The sequence below is a fragment of the Rhincodon typus genome, chromosome 18 (assembly GCF_021869965.1).
Source record: "Rhincodon typus isolate 14 chromosome 18, sRhiTyp1.1, whole genome shotgun sequence".
Lineage (NCBI taxonomy): Eukaryota > Metazoa > Chordata > Chondrichthyes > Orectolobiformes > Rhincodontidae > Rhincodon > Rhincodon typus.
In genome coordinates, this window is record NC_063349.1 from 35917948 (window position 1) to 35933355 (window position 15408).

Sequence of the window (15408 nt, forward strand, 5' to 3'; positions counted from 1 at the left end):
GCTTTCCTGCTCCTCTGATGCTGCTTGGCCTGCTGTGTTCATCCAGCTCTATACTGTTATCTGTGACTCCAGCATCTGCAGTTCTCACAATCTCTGAGGAGTTATAACCCCACTGCGAAGCATCTTCCAAGGATGCCCACCTTGAAGGAGTTGTCCTCCTCCATATCAGTGGATCTCTCTCCCACTGCAACCGTCTGGTAATCTCTTCAGCCCTGAAACTCTTTGATCACATACTCAAGTAAACCAGGTACTACAGCCACATCTCCTTTCTCAGTACCTGCCTACGGAACAGGATCATCCCCAATGGACTCAAATTACATTCAGGCCATCCCGATTTGGCCCTGACCGTGACAACCTCTACATACACAACACCCAGAGCCTACAAAAATGGTTTTCTCTACAGATCTTCAAGCACACATTCTCAGCAATACACTGGCATCTTCTGGCACTACAATCAACTTTAACCCAGCTCAGAGCCTCCCTCTCCCAGACCTGCAAAGGACCTTTTTTTTTATCATTCTAAGCTGGATCCACAACCTCAACCAGCGCATTTCCTCCCCCTATCTGACATTAAACTTACCAGTGCTTACCACCGAACACAGGCCTCTTCCACCCCCCAAGTCCTCAACTCTACCCAGGACCTCCCCCTCAATGTGCCTGGCACCATTAACCATGTGGTCACCACCGCCTTTCCCGCTGGCGCCACCAACTTTGTCACTTCCGATGCCACAAACCATGCCACCGCTGCCACCACACACACTGCGGATTGTGCTGCTTCCGTCACTGACAGCGAGAGCACTGCTGACACTGCCTACTCAAGGACGCCACTGCCAATGCCACTCCCGCTGCCAACATCAAGGATGACAACGTCACTTCCGCCAATGATGCTGACGCTGATGTCGCCACTCATGCCGCCATCACTTCCTCCAATACTCCGACACTCCCTCCACCGACAGCAACACCACTGACGCTGACGTCACTGGTCACGCCGCCAACGCCAACATCACTGACGCCAACGTTGCTGACCATGTCACTAACTGTGCCCCAACACCGAGCTCCAACTCTGCCATCAGCTCTACACCCATTCCCAGCCCCAAGCCCTGCTGGTATTCACCATCCCCCTAGACCTCCCACATACTAAGGACGAACGGTCAGTCCTCAGCAAAGGATTCACCTTCATTCCCCTCCACCCACACATTAATAAATTCCGTTCACATTTGGACGTCGAACAATATTTCCGTCGCCTCCGCCTCCACACCTATTTCTTTAACCGTGTGTCTAACCCACCCTCTACAGACCCCTTCTCCCACCTCCAACACACCCTATTCTCCTGGACACCACCCGAAGGCCTCCTACCCTCCCTTGACCTCTTCGTCTCCTATTGCCATTGCGACATCAATCGCCTCAACCTCTCCACCCCTCTCACTCACTCCAACCTCTCCCCCACAGAGCATGCAGCCCTCCGCTCCCTCCACTCCAACACTAACCTCACCATCAAAACCGCAGATAAGAGAGGCGCAGTAGTGGTTTGGCGCACTGGCCTTTACATCGCCAAGGCCAGGCGCCAACTCTCTGACATCTCCTCCTACTGCCCCCTCAATCATGACCCCACCCCTGACCACCAAAACATCATCTCTCAACCATTCACAACCTCATCACCTCAGGTGACCTCCCACCCACAGCCTCCAGCCTCATCATCGTTCCTCAACCCCACACCGCCTGTTTCTATCTCCATCCCAAAATCCGCAAACCTGACTGCCCCGGCTGACTCATTGTGTCTGCCTGCTCCTGCCCCACTGAACTTATCTGAGAATTGAGACTCAGATTCAGACTCCCTACAGTGTGGAAACAAGTCCTTCGGCCCAACAAGTCCACACCAACCCTCAGAGCATCCCACCCAGACCCATCCCCCATAACCCACTTAATCTACACATCCCTGAACACTATGGGCAATTTTAGCATGGCCAATCCACCCAGGCAGCACATCTTTGGACAGCGGGAGGAAACCCACAAAGACACGGGGAGAATATGCAAACTCCACATAGACAGTCACCTGAGAGTGGAATTGAACCCAGGCCCCTGGTGCTGTGAGGCAGCAGTGCTAACCACTGAGCCACCATGCCGTCCACTCTGCTTACCTTGACTCTGTTTTCTCTCCCCGGTCCAGGAACTCCCCACCTACGTCCGGGACACTACCCACGCCCTCCACTTCCTCCAAGACTTCCAATACTCTGTCCGCCAACACATCTTAACTTTGGACATCCAATTCCTGTACATTTGTATCCCCCACGCGGATTGTCTGAAAGCCTTCCGCTTCTTCCTCTCCTGCAGGCCCAACCAGTCTCCCTCCAATGACACCCTCATCCGCTTAACCAAACTCGTCCTTACCCTTAACAACTTCTCCTTTAACCCCTCTCACTTCCTACAGACTAAGGGGGTGGCCATGGGAACCTGCATGGGCCCATTCTATGCCTGCCTCTTCATGGGATATGTGGAACAGACCCTCTTTCACTCCTACACTAGCACTATCTCCCACCTCTTCCTCCGCTGCCTCGTGCTCCCATGAGGAACTTGAACAGTTCATCAACTTTACTAACACCTTTCAGCCCAACCTCAAATTCACCTGGACCATCTCCAATACCTCCCTCTCCTTCCTGGACCTCTCTGTCTCCATCTCTGGACACCGCCTCAAAACCAACATCTATTTCAAGCTCACTGACTCCGACAGCTACCTAGACTATACCTCCTCTCACCCGCCTTCCTCCAAGAATGTGATCCCTTACCCCCAATTCCTCCGCCTCCGCCGTGTCTACTCTCAGGAGGGGGCGTTCCACTCCCCCACAACCAGAGACCTCCTATTTCAAGGACCACAAATTACCCCCTCCGGTGATTGAAAATGCCCTCAACTGCATCTCTTGCATTTCCTGTACCTCTGCCCTCACATCCCCTCCCCCCAATAAAAATAAAGACAGAATCCTCCTTGTCCTCACATATCACCCCACCAACCTCCGCATCCAACATATCATTCTCTGCCACTTCCGCAACCTGCAATCCGACCCCATGACCAAAGATATATTTCCCTCCCCATCCCTATCTGCCTTTCGTAGGAACCTTGCTCTCTGGAACTCCCACATCCGCTCCAAACTCCCCACTAACCACACCATCCCTGGCACCTTTCCCTGCAACTGCCCCCATCACCTCCATTCAAGGCACAAAACAAACCTTCCACATTAGATAGGGGTTGACCTGCACATCTGTCAACGTGGTCCACTACACCCGCTGCTCCCTATGTGGCCTCCTCTACATTGGTGAAACCAAGTGGAGGCTCGGAGATTGTTTTGTAGAGTGTCTGTGCTCTGTTCGCAACAAATGACAACACCTTCCAGTCGCGAACCATTTTAACTCCCCCTCCCACTCCCTGGGTGACATGTCCATCCTGGGCCTCCTCCAGTGTCACAATGACGCCACCCACAAATTGGAGGACAGCACCTCATTTTCCACCTCGGGAGCCTATAGCCCAATGGCGTAAACATGGATTTTATCAGTTTCCAAATCTCCCCAACCTCAGCCTCATCCCATGACCAACCCTCCCTCTCATCCCCACCTCCCTGACCTGACATAACCTGTCCATCTTCTCTCCCACCTATCCGCCCCTCCCACCTCACTGACCAATCCCCACCACTTCCTACCTGCACCCAACTATCACCATCCCACCTACCTCCCCCAGCCAAACCCCTCCTCTCTCTATTTATTTCTGAGCTCCATTCCCCCTCCCCATTTCTGAAGAAGGGTCCCAACCCAAAACATCATCTTTCCTGCTCCTGTGATGCTGCCTGGCCTGCTGTGTTCCCCCAGCTCCACACTGTGTTATCTCTGACTCCAGCACCTGCAGTTCTTACTATCTCTGATACAATACATCAAGCTAACTTTCATTCTGAGATCTGACTTCAGTAGTGCCATAAGCCGGTACCTAAAAAATAATGTATACCATACGTAGCAATCAAGTAAGTTTGAATGAAACTGAGTTATGACTCACTAGTGATTCAATCTGGCAGTTGAGTTTCTAACTCATTATGGTTTATGGTTTTTGACTCATCTGGTTTGGTCTTTCCAACCGCAATGTCTTTTGTAGCCATTCCTGGTGCTTTCAAATTCCTTACCTGAACACCCCACATTTCATACTCATTGCCACTACCGCCTTGGGTTGTGTCCTGTCTATTTTGCTGGTTGATTTCACCATGATTATTCTGAATGATGGGAACAATCATAGGTACAGGCTTGGAGGGGATGGGGCAAAAATTGTTTGACTTATAAAATAGTAGATGGCAAGTTTTTGTTGAAACAGCTGCTTTTGACTTTGGTTGAAATGTCGTCCTGTTTTCATTCATTTAGTACTGTTCAAGCTATTGTTTTTAAATTCTTACTTTTGTCTTTTGAAATGTTTAATTCTCCATAATCTTTAGTCATAATCAGAGTTTAGTTTCATTGCTTGTAATTGCTTTTTATGGCTCCCTCTGATGTTTTTGCTTCTTTCTTGGCTCCTTGTGCATATATTTCTTTTAGTCGTACTTTAGTTTCTTTAAAATTTAACCTCTTCTGTACTTTTCAATCCCACTTGCGCAGCACTTTCTTTTGAAAAAGAAAGGAATCCCACTTTTTTGTTACATCCCATTACTGGTTTTTCAATTTCTTTTATTCTGACTCCTAGTCTGTTTTTCTCTTTGATCATTCTCCCAGTGTTTATTTATCTTCAATTCAAATGGTTATGGTGTTTTTCTTTTAACTTGCCTCTCCCAACTGTTTGCTTTTCTGTGATTTTTAATTTTTTAATTAATTTTGCTTCTGCTGTTTGTTTTTTATTCCCAATTTATAATCCCCAAACTAATGTCTGAAAGGTTTTTTTTTTAACAATAGTATTGTTCTTTGTCGTTATATTTAAAATTATAACTACTTTGACTCCTTTCCCATTCTTATCTCATTCCATAAAAACTTTGATGTGCAATGTCACCAACTCTACTAAATTGAATTTATCTAAATCTTGCAGTTACAGAAATTAATGGCCTATGAGTTAACAAATATATTTATAAAGTACTCTGTGCACTAAAAATGGAACTGTTTCAATATGGAGAACATGGATGGCTCCTCAAAGGGCTACAGTCAGGTCAGAGAACAGAATAGAAATCTAAAAAAAAATTCATAGGCCAAAAGAGACAAACGCATTGGCCTGCTGTGTTCATCCAGCTCTGCACCTTGTTGTCTCGGATTCTCCAGCATCTGCAGTTCCTACTATCTCAAACGCAGTAAAGAGCTGTTTTAAGTTCATGGTCCAGCATTCAGACTCCTGCACTCCTTCAAAATCATGACTGGATTTGACCAAATGTGGCATCAAGGAGCCCTAGCAAAATGGGTTAAGGGGGGAAACTGTCTGCTAGTTGGAGTCATACCTGGCACATAGGAAGATAGTAGTTTTTGTTGGAGTTCAATCATCTCAGGTCCACGACATCTCTGCAGGAATCACTCAGGGTAGTGTCCCAAACCCTTTCATCTTCAACTGCTTCACCAATGACCTTCCCTCCATCATAGGGTCAGAAGTGGGGGTGTTCATCAATGACTGCACAATGTTCAGCACCATTCACAACTCCTCAGGTACTGAAGCGGTCCATTTTCAAATACAGTAACATCTTGACAATATTCAGACTTGGGCTGACAAGTGGCAAGTAACATTTCTGGCACACAAATGCCAGGCAATGTCCAATAAGAGACAAGCTAACCACCATCGCTTGACATTAAATGGTGTTACCATCACTGAATTCCCTATCAATATGCTCGGGGTTACCTTTGACAAGAAACTCAACTGAATGTAACACATAAATACAGTGGATACCAGAACAGGTCAGAGGCTAGGAATACTTCAGTGAGTAACTCACCTCCTGAATCCCCAAATTCTGTCCACCACCTAGAAGGCACAAGTTGAGAGCATGATGGAATATACTCCACTTGCATTGCTAAGTGCAGCTCCAGCAACAGTCAAGAAGCTTGAAACCATCCAGGACAAAGTAGCCCAAATGATAGGCACCACATCTACAAGCATCCACTCCCTCCACCACCGACGCTCAGTGACAGAGTGTACTATCTACAAGATGGACAGCAGAAGTTCACCAAAGGTCCTTAGACAGCACCTTCCAAACCCATGACCACATCTACCTGGAAGGACAAGGGAAGCAGACACTTGGGAATACCACCACTTGCAAATTCCCCTCCAAGCCACTCACCATCCTGATTAGGAAATATATCACCATTCCTTCACTGTTGCAGGGTCAAAATCCTGGAATTCCCTCCCAAAAGACATTGTGGGTCTCCCTACAGCACATGGTCTGTAGCAGTTCAAGGAAGCAGTTCACCACCAACTTCTCAACAGCAACTAGAGACAGGCAACAAAGTTGGCCAGCCAGCTATACCTACATCCCACAGGTGAATAAATTAAAAAAATTCAGTCTTAAACTCGCACCCCTTCATTCTGAGACTATGCCCTGTGGTCCTAGGCTTGCCCATGAGGGAAAACATTCTCTCAGCATTTATCCTGTCAAGACACTTAAGAATCCTATATGTTCAATTAAGATCACATCTCATTCTTCTAAACTCCAATGAGTAGAGTCCCAACCTATTTAGCCTTTGCTCATAAGACAATTTCTCCATACTAGGGATCAATCCTAGTGAACCTTCTCTGAACTGCCTCCAATGAAATGACATATTTTCTTAAATAAGGGGACCAAACTGCTTATAATACTCCAGATGTTGTCTCACCAGCACCTTGTACAGTTGCAGTAAGACTTCCATACTCTTATACTCCAACAGCCTTGAGATAAGGGCCAACATTCCATTAGCCAAAGGTTATTGGGCGTATGTGGGAATGTGGAGTTCAAAACAAACAGGTAAGCTATGATCTTATTGAACGGTGCAACAGGCACAAGGGGCCAAATGGTCCAGTTCTTCAATTTTGTAAACTTGTGCATAAGTCAATAAGAGTATTTTCTTTTCAGAAATGGAAGACATCAGCTGTGCTGTCCTTCTGAGCAAGCTTTCTCCAACTAGTTTGTTCTTAGAAGCCTTCCTTCCAACTGAAGCAGATAAAACAAGCATTGCTTCAAAGCAGGCATTTTCAAAACAGCCCCAGCAGAGGTCTACAGATAGGCAGGCACTCTTCACCAGTCATATAACATACCGGAAGCTTTATTTTAAAGTAATCTCCAACATCCACAATGAACTTTCAATTAATTCTTTTAAAGAAATAGCTCTAATTATTTCCACTGAACCTTGAAATAAATCAACATTACAAAAACCTTCAACACTTCCAAGATTATTACATATAAAATGGTTTCTTACATATGCACCCTTGGAATGTTTTTAAATGCAATTGTAAATTATGGGCATAACAAAAATATACAAATAATTAAGACATAGTCATGCACTCATTCTCATTTCCTCCTTACCTGTAACCTACATAATTATATCTTCATGATACCTGTACAAAGCAAACAAATTTATATTCTTGATAAAGATTTAGGAGTTATATTGTTTTCCCTTCATATTGAATAATCTTTAAAATAAAAGGCCATAATAACAAACTCAATCAAAATAGTCTGGCATTTTGGTTTTTAAAGTTTTTATAAAGGCTATGGGGTTTTGATCAAACTATACCAATATTTCTTTGTAGCTGTAATGGACATATACTTCAAAAATGGTTAAGAACATGTAGCAATCTTAGGGTTCACTTTATTTAATATTTCTTGACACCTTTTGAACCATAATGTGATGAACCACAATCCACTCTTCATTTGCAGGTCTGTGAGGAGGTCTCCATTTCTTCATCAGAATGGCATGGTGGCTCAGTGGTTAGCACTGCTGCCTCACAGTGCCAGGGACCTGGGTTTGATTCCACCCTCGGGTGACCGTCTGTGTGGACTTCGCACATTCTCCCCGTGTCTGTGTGGGCTTCCTCCGGGTGCTCTGGTTTCCTCCCACAGTCCAAAGATGTGCAGGCTAGGTGAATTGGCTATGATAAATTGCCTGTAGTGTTCAGGGATGTGTAGGTTAGTTGGTTTATAGGGGGATGGGTCTGGGTGGGATGCTCTGAGGGTCAGTGTGGACTTGTTGGGCCAAAGGGCCTGTTTCCACACTGTAGGGATTCTATTCTATGATGATGAGAATCACATTTTTCATATAGTAACATATTGGAATTCAGCTTCAATTTCAATTTGAGTAAATTGGGTTATATTAGTCAACTCTGGATCAGCTTATTGATCATCAATCACAGAAGACTTATTAAGTATTTCCTTTGGATTATTAAAACTCTCAAAGAAAATTTCAGATAAACAGGTATCTGTCTGGTGGCAGTTCAACTTCTGATGATTTACCTTACTTAGCCATTGCTCAAGTCATCACATATGAAAGAAAATTTCCTGGAACCCATACCCATAATGTGCCCTCGTGATTTTCTTTATTTTTTTCCTTTCACTAGGTCCATGTGCAGTCCCAGGTTCTGCAGCTGCGGTGGAGGGTGCCTACCCTACGGTTTAGCCCATTGGCCTTGAAGTTTTAGTCGGATGTTTGTGTCTAGAGGGCCCAGATATGCTGCGTGCATCCTTGTCAGAGCCAAGTGCACCCTCCCTGGCTTGAACTTCGACAAGCACGAAGGTCTCAGGCAGTTTGGACTTGGAAAGCACAAGCTTCTGGGGTCTCCTTTCTGTGTGTGATTTCTCCTGCAGCTGGGTTCCTACTGGTACTGCCCTATCTTCTTGTAAGGGCACCTGGAGTGGTCTGTCCCTCCGTCACCTTGTCGTTGCTGCTAAGGCCCAATGGTTAGTGCAAGGAGTATGAGTCTGTGTACATATTCAGCACAGCCTGGGATTGCTGGAGTTGGCTCTCCATGGGACTGCTGCCAATTGTCCACGGGGTGGGGGAGCCAGACAATCGTATGAGGAAGCTGTGTCCCCATAGTGTAACTGCTGTTGTACAGCTTCTGGCTTATGAGGGCTATTGCCTTCCACATACTTATCACTTACTCCTGGTCCTCCCTCTGCATTTGGGCAAAGGCCCTGATTGCAGACCCGACAGAATCCTCTCCTGCTTGGGACAGAGCAGAGACCTCATCTCCAGTAGTCCACGGACAGCCTGCAACCTTGGTGCTTTTTCCTTGACCTACTTCAGAGATGTGTTCACCAGCAGGTGCTCCCGACTGAAGTTCCCACTGAAGTGTCAGTTTCTGGGTTGGTGGAGGGTGCAGGATGCAGCCTAGCAGAGGCTTCCTCTGAGGCCTCTGGACTCTCCTCCTCGCCTCTGGACTCTCCTCCTCACATGCTGGACAGCCTTTCATATGGAATGATACACTTAACTACTGAGGCATTGTGCTTGCCACCTGAGCCTGCAAGACAATAAAGACGTTGTGGTCAAGGGCTATGTGTTGTGTGCAATGAATGAAACTGAAAATTGGGTTAATGTAAGAGTGATTAAAAATAGTACTTACTTGGTCGGTGAAACATACAGCAGTCCCAGCCTTCAATGAGAGGGCCAAGATCCTCTCCTTTTGGGGTATGAAGAGCCAAACGTCATCCACGCCACCATTCCCGGGCCCTTTCGGCCTAGTGGGGGCTGTTTTCTCCTGGCATGAAAGTGTGTGACTGACTGAGTTAGTTGAAACTAGGAGCACAGCTATTAGTGCTGTTGCCAGTACATCGAAGTAATTGAGGTCTCCTAAGTGAGTGAGGATGCAGTACAAACAGCGCGAAGCATTAATAGTGCAGGAGGCTCTGGGGGTTGCAGAGGAGCATGTGTCAGGGAGATGTTGTGTACAACCGTGACAGTAGTACAGCATTAATCTTTGTGCAAGTGAATGCAGTAGCAGGGATTTTGAGTGTGAGGTGGCAGAGAGAAGATGGTGACACTTATTCTGGCAGAATGGAGAAGATCATTGACCATTTTTCAGCATTGTTCTGTATTCCTCTGAACTTTGGAGACTGTACTGATCCTGGTGGTGACCTTGGACCAGGCAGACAGGATCTAATAGCATGGCTTCCTCTGCTAGTCCTGGGGGCAAGAGGATTTCCCTGCTCTGCAGCATTTAGTCAACCAAGACATTCAGGTCACTGTTCACAAAGTGAGATGCCAATTTTCCCTGTATAACCTGTCCTGGAACAAATTGACAAACCATGTAGATTAACTCTGGACTGCCAACACTGCGTGCACAACAGGATTTCAAAGGTGGCATTGGTGCCAGGATGCCAGTCTATTCCAGAATAGCCAGTGAAACAGAGAAAATAGGAGCAAGAGTGGTCCATTCAGCCTTTTGAGCCGGCTCCGCCAATCCTTGCATATTTTAAAGGAATAGATTAACATATTTTTGGTAAAAAATGGGATTGAAAGGTTATCAAAGTTAGGTGGGAATATGGATTTTTGGTTAAAATCAGATCAACCTTATTAAATTATGGACCAAGCTCAAGAGGCCAAATGGCCTACTCCTGAACATTGATTGTTTATTTGTAATCCAGTGAACAAGAAACTGCCACAGTGCAACAGCCTTTGCCTTCTCTCTCTTTCTTCGAATGTCTTGCATCAAAGTTTGAGAGTTGAAAACCCACTGGAAGACCTTATTGCACAATTGGAGGGTTCTAAAGGAGAAATTTGAATCTATATCACTGACTCCAAAAGAAACAGCATTTAACCATCCAGAACTGATTTCGGGAAGAACCGAAGTACCAATAACTTATGTAGATAGTGATATAGGCTATAGCCGATATTTGTACAATCTATGAATAATATTTATTTTCTGAATGATCATCTCCAATAAGAGGTAATCTAATGATCAATCCTCAACATTCAATGGCATTACATTCACTAAATCCCCCAATATTGTTATCTATGGGTTACCATTAACCAGAAATTGAACTGGACTTGCCATATAAATACACTGGCTATAAAGGGCAGGTCAGAAACTAGAAGACTAGTGAGTAACTTATTCCTTGAACTCCCCAAAACATGTCCACCATCTACAAGTTTGACACCATTCATAAAGCAGCCCACTTGAATGGCACCACATCCACTCCCTCTATCACTGACACTCAGTAGCAGCAGTGGGTGCCATCTATGACATACACTGCTAAAATTCACCAAGGCTCCTTTGACAATACCTTCCAAATCCACAACCACTTTCATCTAGAAGGACAATGGGAGCAGATACATGGAAATTCCACCACCTGCAAATTCCCCTCAAAGCCAATGACCGTCTTGACTTGGAATATATCATTATTCCTACAGTTTTTCTCGGTGAAAATCCTGGAACTCCCTTCCAAATGGCATTGTGGGTTTACCTAAATCAAATGGACTTCAGTGGTTCAAGAAGGCTCCTCAAGACCACCTTCACGAGGGCAACAAATGATGGTCCAGGGAGTGATGCCTACATCCCATGAGTGAAAAAACAAAAACTCGTTTCCGATACCAAGTCTATACAATTGGTAATGTCACTTTTCATTTAATTTTAAATTCTGTTGTGGGCATCCGAGGAAGGGACAAAGAAAGGAATCAGTCTACCCCCCCTAACTTGGTCATTACAGTTCACAGATTCTTTCTTAATTCGTCCCCTGCCAATGTTTTATTTTGCTCCACCAGTCAAACCAATTTCCCAGACCCATCTATTGCACTTGTCTTTATTTTTAAAACACTTTCAAATTCCATTCCATTTAAAGACTATGGGGATGATTTTACGTTGTGATATTTGGCTTTGTGCAATGGGAGCACTGGTTGGAATAGTAGATTTATTTAAGGCCTTTTTGTCCACAGTTTTTGGCAGAGACATGAAGGCACTAACCTTTTGATCTGAACTACCAGACCTGCTATATATCTCCAGCACTTTCTGTTTTTATTTCAGACTGCCAGCATCTACTGTATTTTGCTTTTATTTTCACCTCATATTTTGATTAGTGCTCTTATTGCATGAAGTTTAGTAATGCTGGTACCAAAGCATGAAATCTGCAGTCTACCCAGATTCCTACCTCATGGCATCACCAATGTTAGACAACAATGTAAACAAAGTTTTAAAAATGTTATCCATGTGCAAAATACTCCTTACAAATTATGTTGAATGCAAAAATCATACAAAGTTTTACTCTTCATAAATTAGATTATAATGTTTAGATTATGACACAAAGCTGGGTAGGAGGATGAATTGTGAGGGGAATATAGAATGACGGCATAGTGGCTCAGTGGTTAGCACTGCTGCTTCACAGCACCAAGGACCTGGGTTTGATTCCAACCTCAGGCAGCTGTCTGTGTGGGGTTTGCACATTCTCCCCATGTCTGCGTGGGTTTCCACCAGGTGCTCTGGTTTCCTCCCACAGTCTAAAGATGTGCAAGTCAGGTGGATTGGCTATGCTAAATTGCTCAAAGTGTTCAGGGATGTGTAGGTTAGGTGTATTAGCCACGGGAAATGCAGGGTTACAGGGATAGGATAGAGGGATGCTCTTTGGAGGGTCGGTGTAGACTTGTTGGGCCAAATGGCCTGTTCCATACTGTGGAGATTCTATGCTTCAGTGTGATTTGGACAAGCTGAGTGAGTGGGCAAAAGTATGACAGGTGAAGTATAATGTGGACAAATGTGAGGTTATCCACTTTGGTAGCAAAAACAAGAAAGTAAACCATTATCTGAGTAGCAATAGATTGGGAAAGGAGGAGGTGCATTGAGACCTGGGTGTTCTTGTACACCAGTCGTTAAAAATAACTGTGTAGGTGATACAGATGGTGAAGAAGTCAAGTGGTATGTCGGCCTTCTTAGAAAAAATTTTGAATACATGAACAGGGATGACTTGCTATAGTCGTACAGGGCCTTGGTGAGATCACATCTCGAGTATTGTGTGTACTTTTGATCTCCTTATCTGATGAAGGATGTTCTAGTTATGAAAAGAGTGCAATGAATGCTTGCAAGACTGATTCCTGAGATGACCAGTCTGATAGGTATGGAGAGAGACTGGTCTGGTTAAGACTATTCTCTGGAGTTCAGACAAATGAGGGGAGAATATAAAAATCCAACAGGACTTGACAGAATATATGCGGAACAGTTGTTCCCGATGACCACAGAATCCAAAACCGGGGTCACAATTTAAGGATATGGGATAGGCCATTTAGGACTGAGATGAGAAATCTACTTACCCAGAGAATGCTGAGCCTATGAAATTATCTGCCATAGAAAGCAGTTGAAGCCAAAACAGTTAATGTTTTTAAGAAGGCGTTAAAAATAGCACTTAGGGATAAAGGGATTAAAAGCTATGGAGAAAAAGTGGGAACAGGATTCTTATTTGAATGATCAGCTATAATCACATAGAATAGCAAAGCAAGCCCGAGGAGCTGAATGGCCTACTCCTGCTCCTTTCTCTTATGTTTCTTACATTTCATAAGAAGTCTGATGTCTGTTTGCAACATTGGCCTGAAACGCAGAATTCACAAATAAAATAGCCTTTGTTTGATCTCAAAGTTTCCAAAGTACTGAAATAGCTGGAGAATTACTTGAAGAGTATTTAGAGTACTGCTTATGAAGGCAGAAGCCAGTCTCAGAAATAAGCATAATAATTGTTTCAATTACCCTGAACAACACTGCAGGAGATCAATTTATGTGCAATATAAAACAAATGAATATTTGGCTCTCAAGTATGTAAATATGCTGAGTGATGTGGAATTCAGCCAGTTTAGAGCGATCCCAAGCCAAGATTTTGTTGCATTACCTTGTTACGGTAAACCACTACAAGTTACCTGTGATTTAAACTTTATTGCATGTAGCAATCAAAATAAGACCCCTCAAGTATGCAAGTTAAGTCTCACAACCTAACTTGGCTATTACCTGATTAATGTGGAATCTGGCCAGGACTTGAGCAAATAGTAAATAAAAACCAAAAGAACTGCGGATGTTGTAAATCAGGAACAAAAACAAAGTTGCTGGAAAAGCTCAGCAGGTCTGGCAGCATCTGTGAAGGAGAAAACAGAGTTAACGTTTCGGGTCTGGTGACCCTTCCTCAGAACTGGACCAATAGTGTCTGTCTCTGCAAGTGTCTAGGGTTTGATCCTGGTGCAGTGTTGTTCTTTGAAGTTCTGCTTCTGATTTGTTCTGATATTGGATTTTTAAACAATTTTCTCTCTTTCAAGTTTGTGGTGTGACATTATTGATGATTCAATATATACTTTCATTCCCACCATTGATTACACTTTTGGAGACCTCAAGCCTGTAACTTGACTTCTTATCAAAAGTAGCTCCCTTGTCCCTTGTTATATTCGGGGTCAGCTCTGTTTAACTTACATCTTTTCGTGCAATTAACCCCTTTTTTTTAAAAACATTAGTTCTGCAGGCAGTCTTATTTGTCATGAGGCAGTAGGTTATCAAGCAGCTGTTATCATCTCTCTTTCAGGAAACAGCTTGTTTATCTGGTTAATTTGCAGATTGTTTTCAATTACTTTATAACAGTGTCTCCTTCTCTTTCATCTCAAGAAACAATTTATTCCAGAAAGAGTTGTTGCTGCTTCTTTCTGTGTGTATCAGTTTATCTTTGTTGATGCTTTCAATCCATGAAGTTATTAAAATTGTAGTTTGTAGTAGCACAATCTGATTCATGGATATTAGAAGAGTGTACACATAAACAGGCAACTTTAAAAGTTAAAAGTCACCAATTTACACCCATAACCTTGTAATGTGAATCGCTACAAGACTAGGAAAGCCATTTGAAAGTTAATTATAGAGAAACGCTGAATTTTAGTGTTACCCTTTCTCAGTAGTGAGCGATAAAGTTTTGTTTTAGAAATATTGATACATGCCTTTAATTGTTTCAAAGCCTAATGACAAAAAAAATCTAGTTAGATTAGAAGTGACTCCGACTAGGTCATTTCTAGCTAGCACAATGATAGTGAGCCAGTTTTGTTACATGAATATAGTGTACACTGTCACTCAGGATTATTCAGTGCATGCTGAATCTTTAAGGGTGTCTTGAAGTCTTTATAAACACGATATTTTTCATCTTTAAAGCATCCAATTCTTGCAGGAAACAACTTTTGGAATAACTATATAAAACTCCAAAATATTAGGAAAAAAAAATGGGTGAACCTATAATTACAACCGCAGCTCCTAGACCTCAAATTGGTGGTGTTCCTGTTGTTCAGAGCTGGCTCTCTTCTCCGTGAGTGGGGATTTGAACTCTGCACCTTCCATGCTATAAACAGAAATAGTGTTATTAAAATCTTTATCACTGCATCCTGATTGAACATACCGAAGTAATCAGAAATGGAACTGTTTTCCCCAATCCCTCCCGACCTTGTGTATTCTCAAGAGAAAGTTTTCCTCAGGCCCTGCTGGGCTGGTGCACCCTCGGAGAGGGTTTT

The 15408-nt window shown here is 43.9% G+C and overlaps 1 long non-coding RNA gene across 1 annotated transcript in view; it reads right to left on the reverse strand.

The window, feature by feature from the left end:
- Nucleotides 1-14825: 14825 nt before the first annotated feature.
- The window catches only part of LOC125485377, an 852-nt gene continuing 269 nt past the window's right edge, over nucleotides 14826-15408 (reverse strand). Inside the window, exon 2 of the long non-coding RNA XR_007264131.1 lies at nucleotides 14826-15239. This is a non-coding gene — a long non-coding RNA (uncharacterized LOC125485377). The remainder of the gene's footprint in view (nucleotides 15240-15408) is intronic.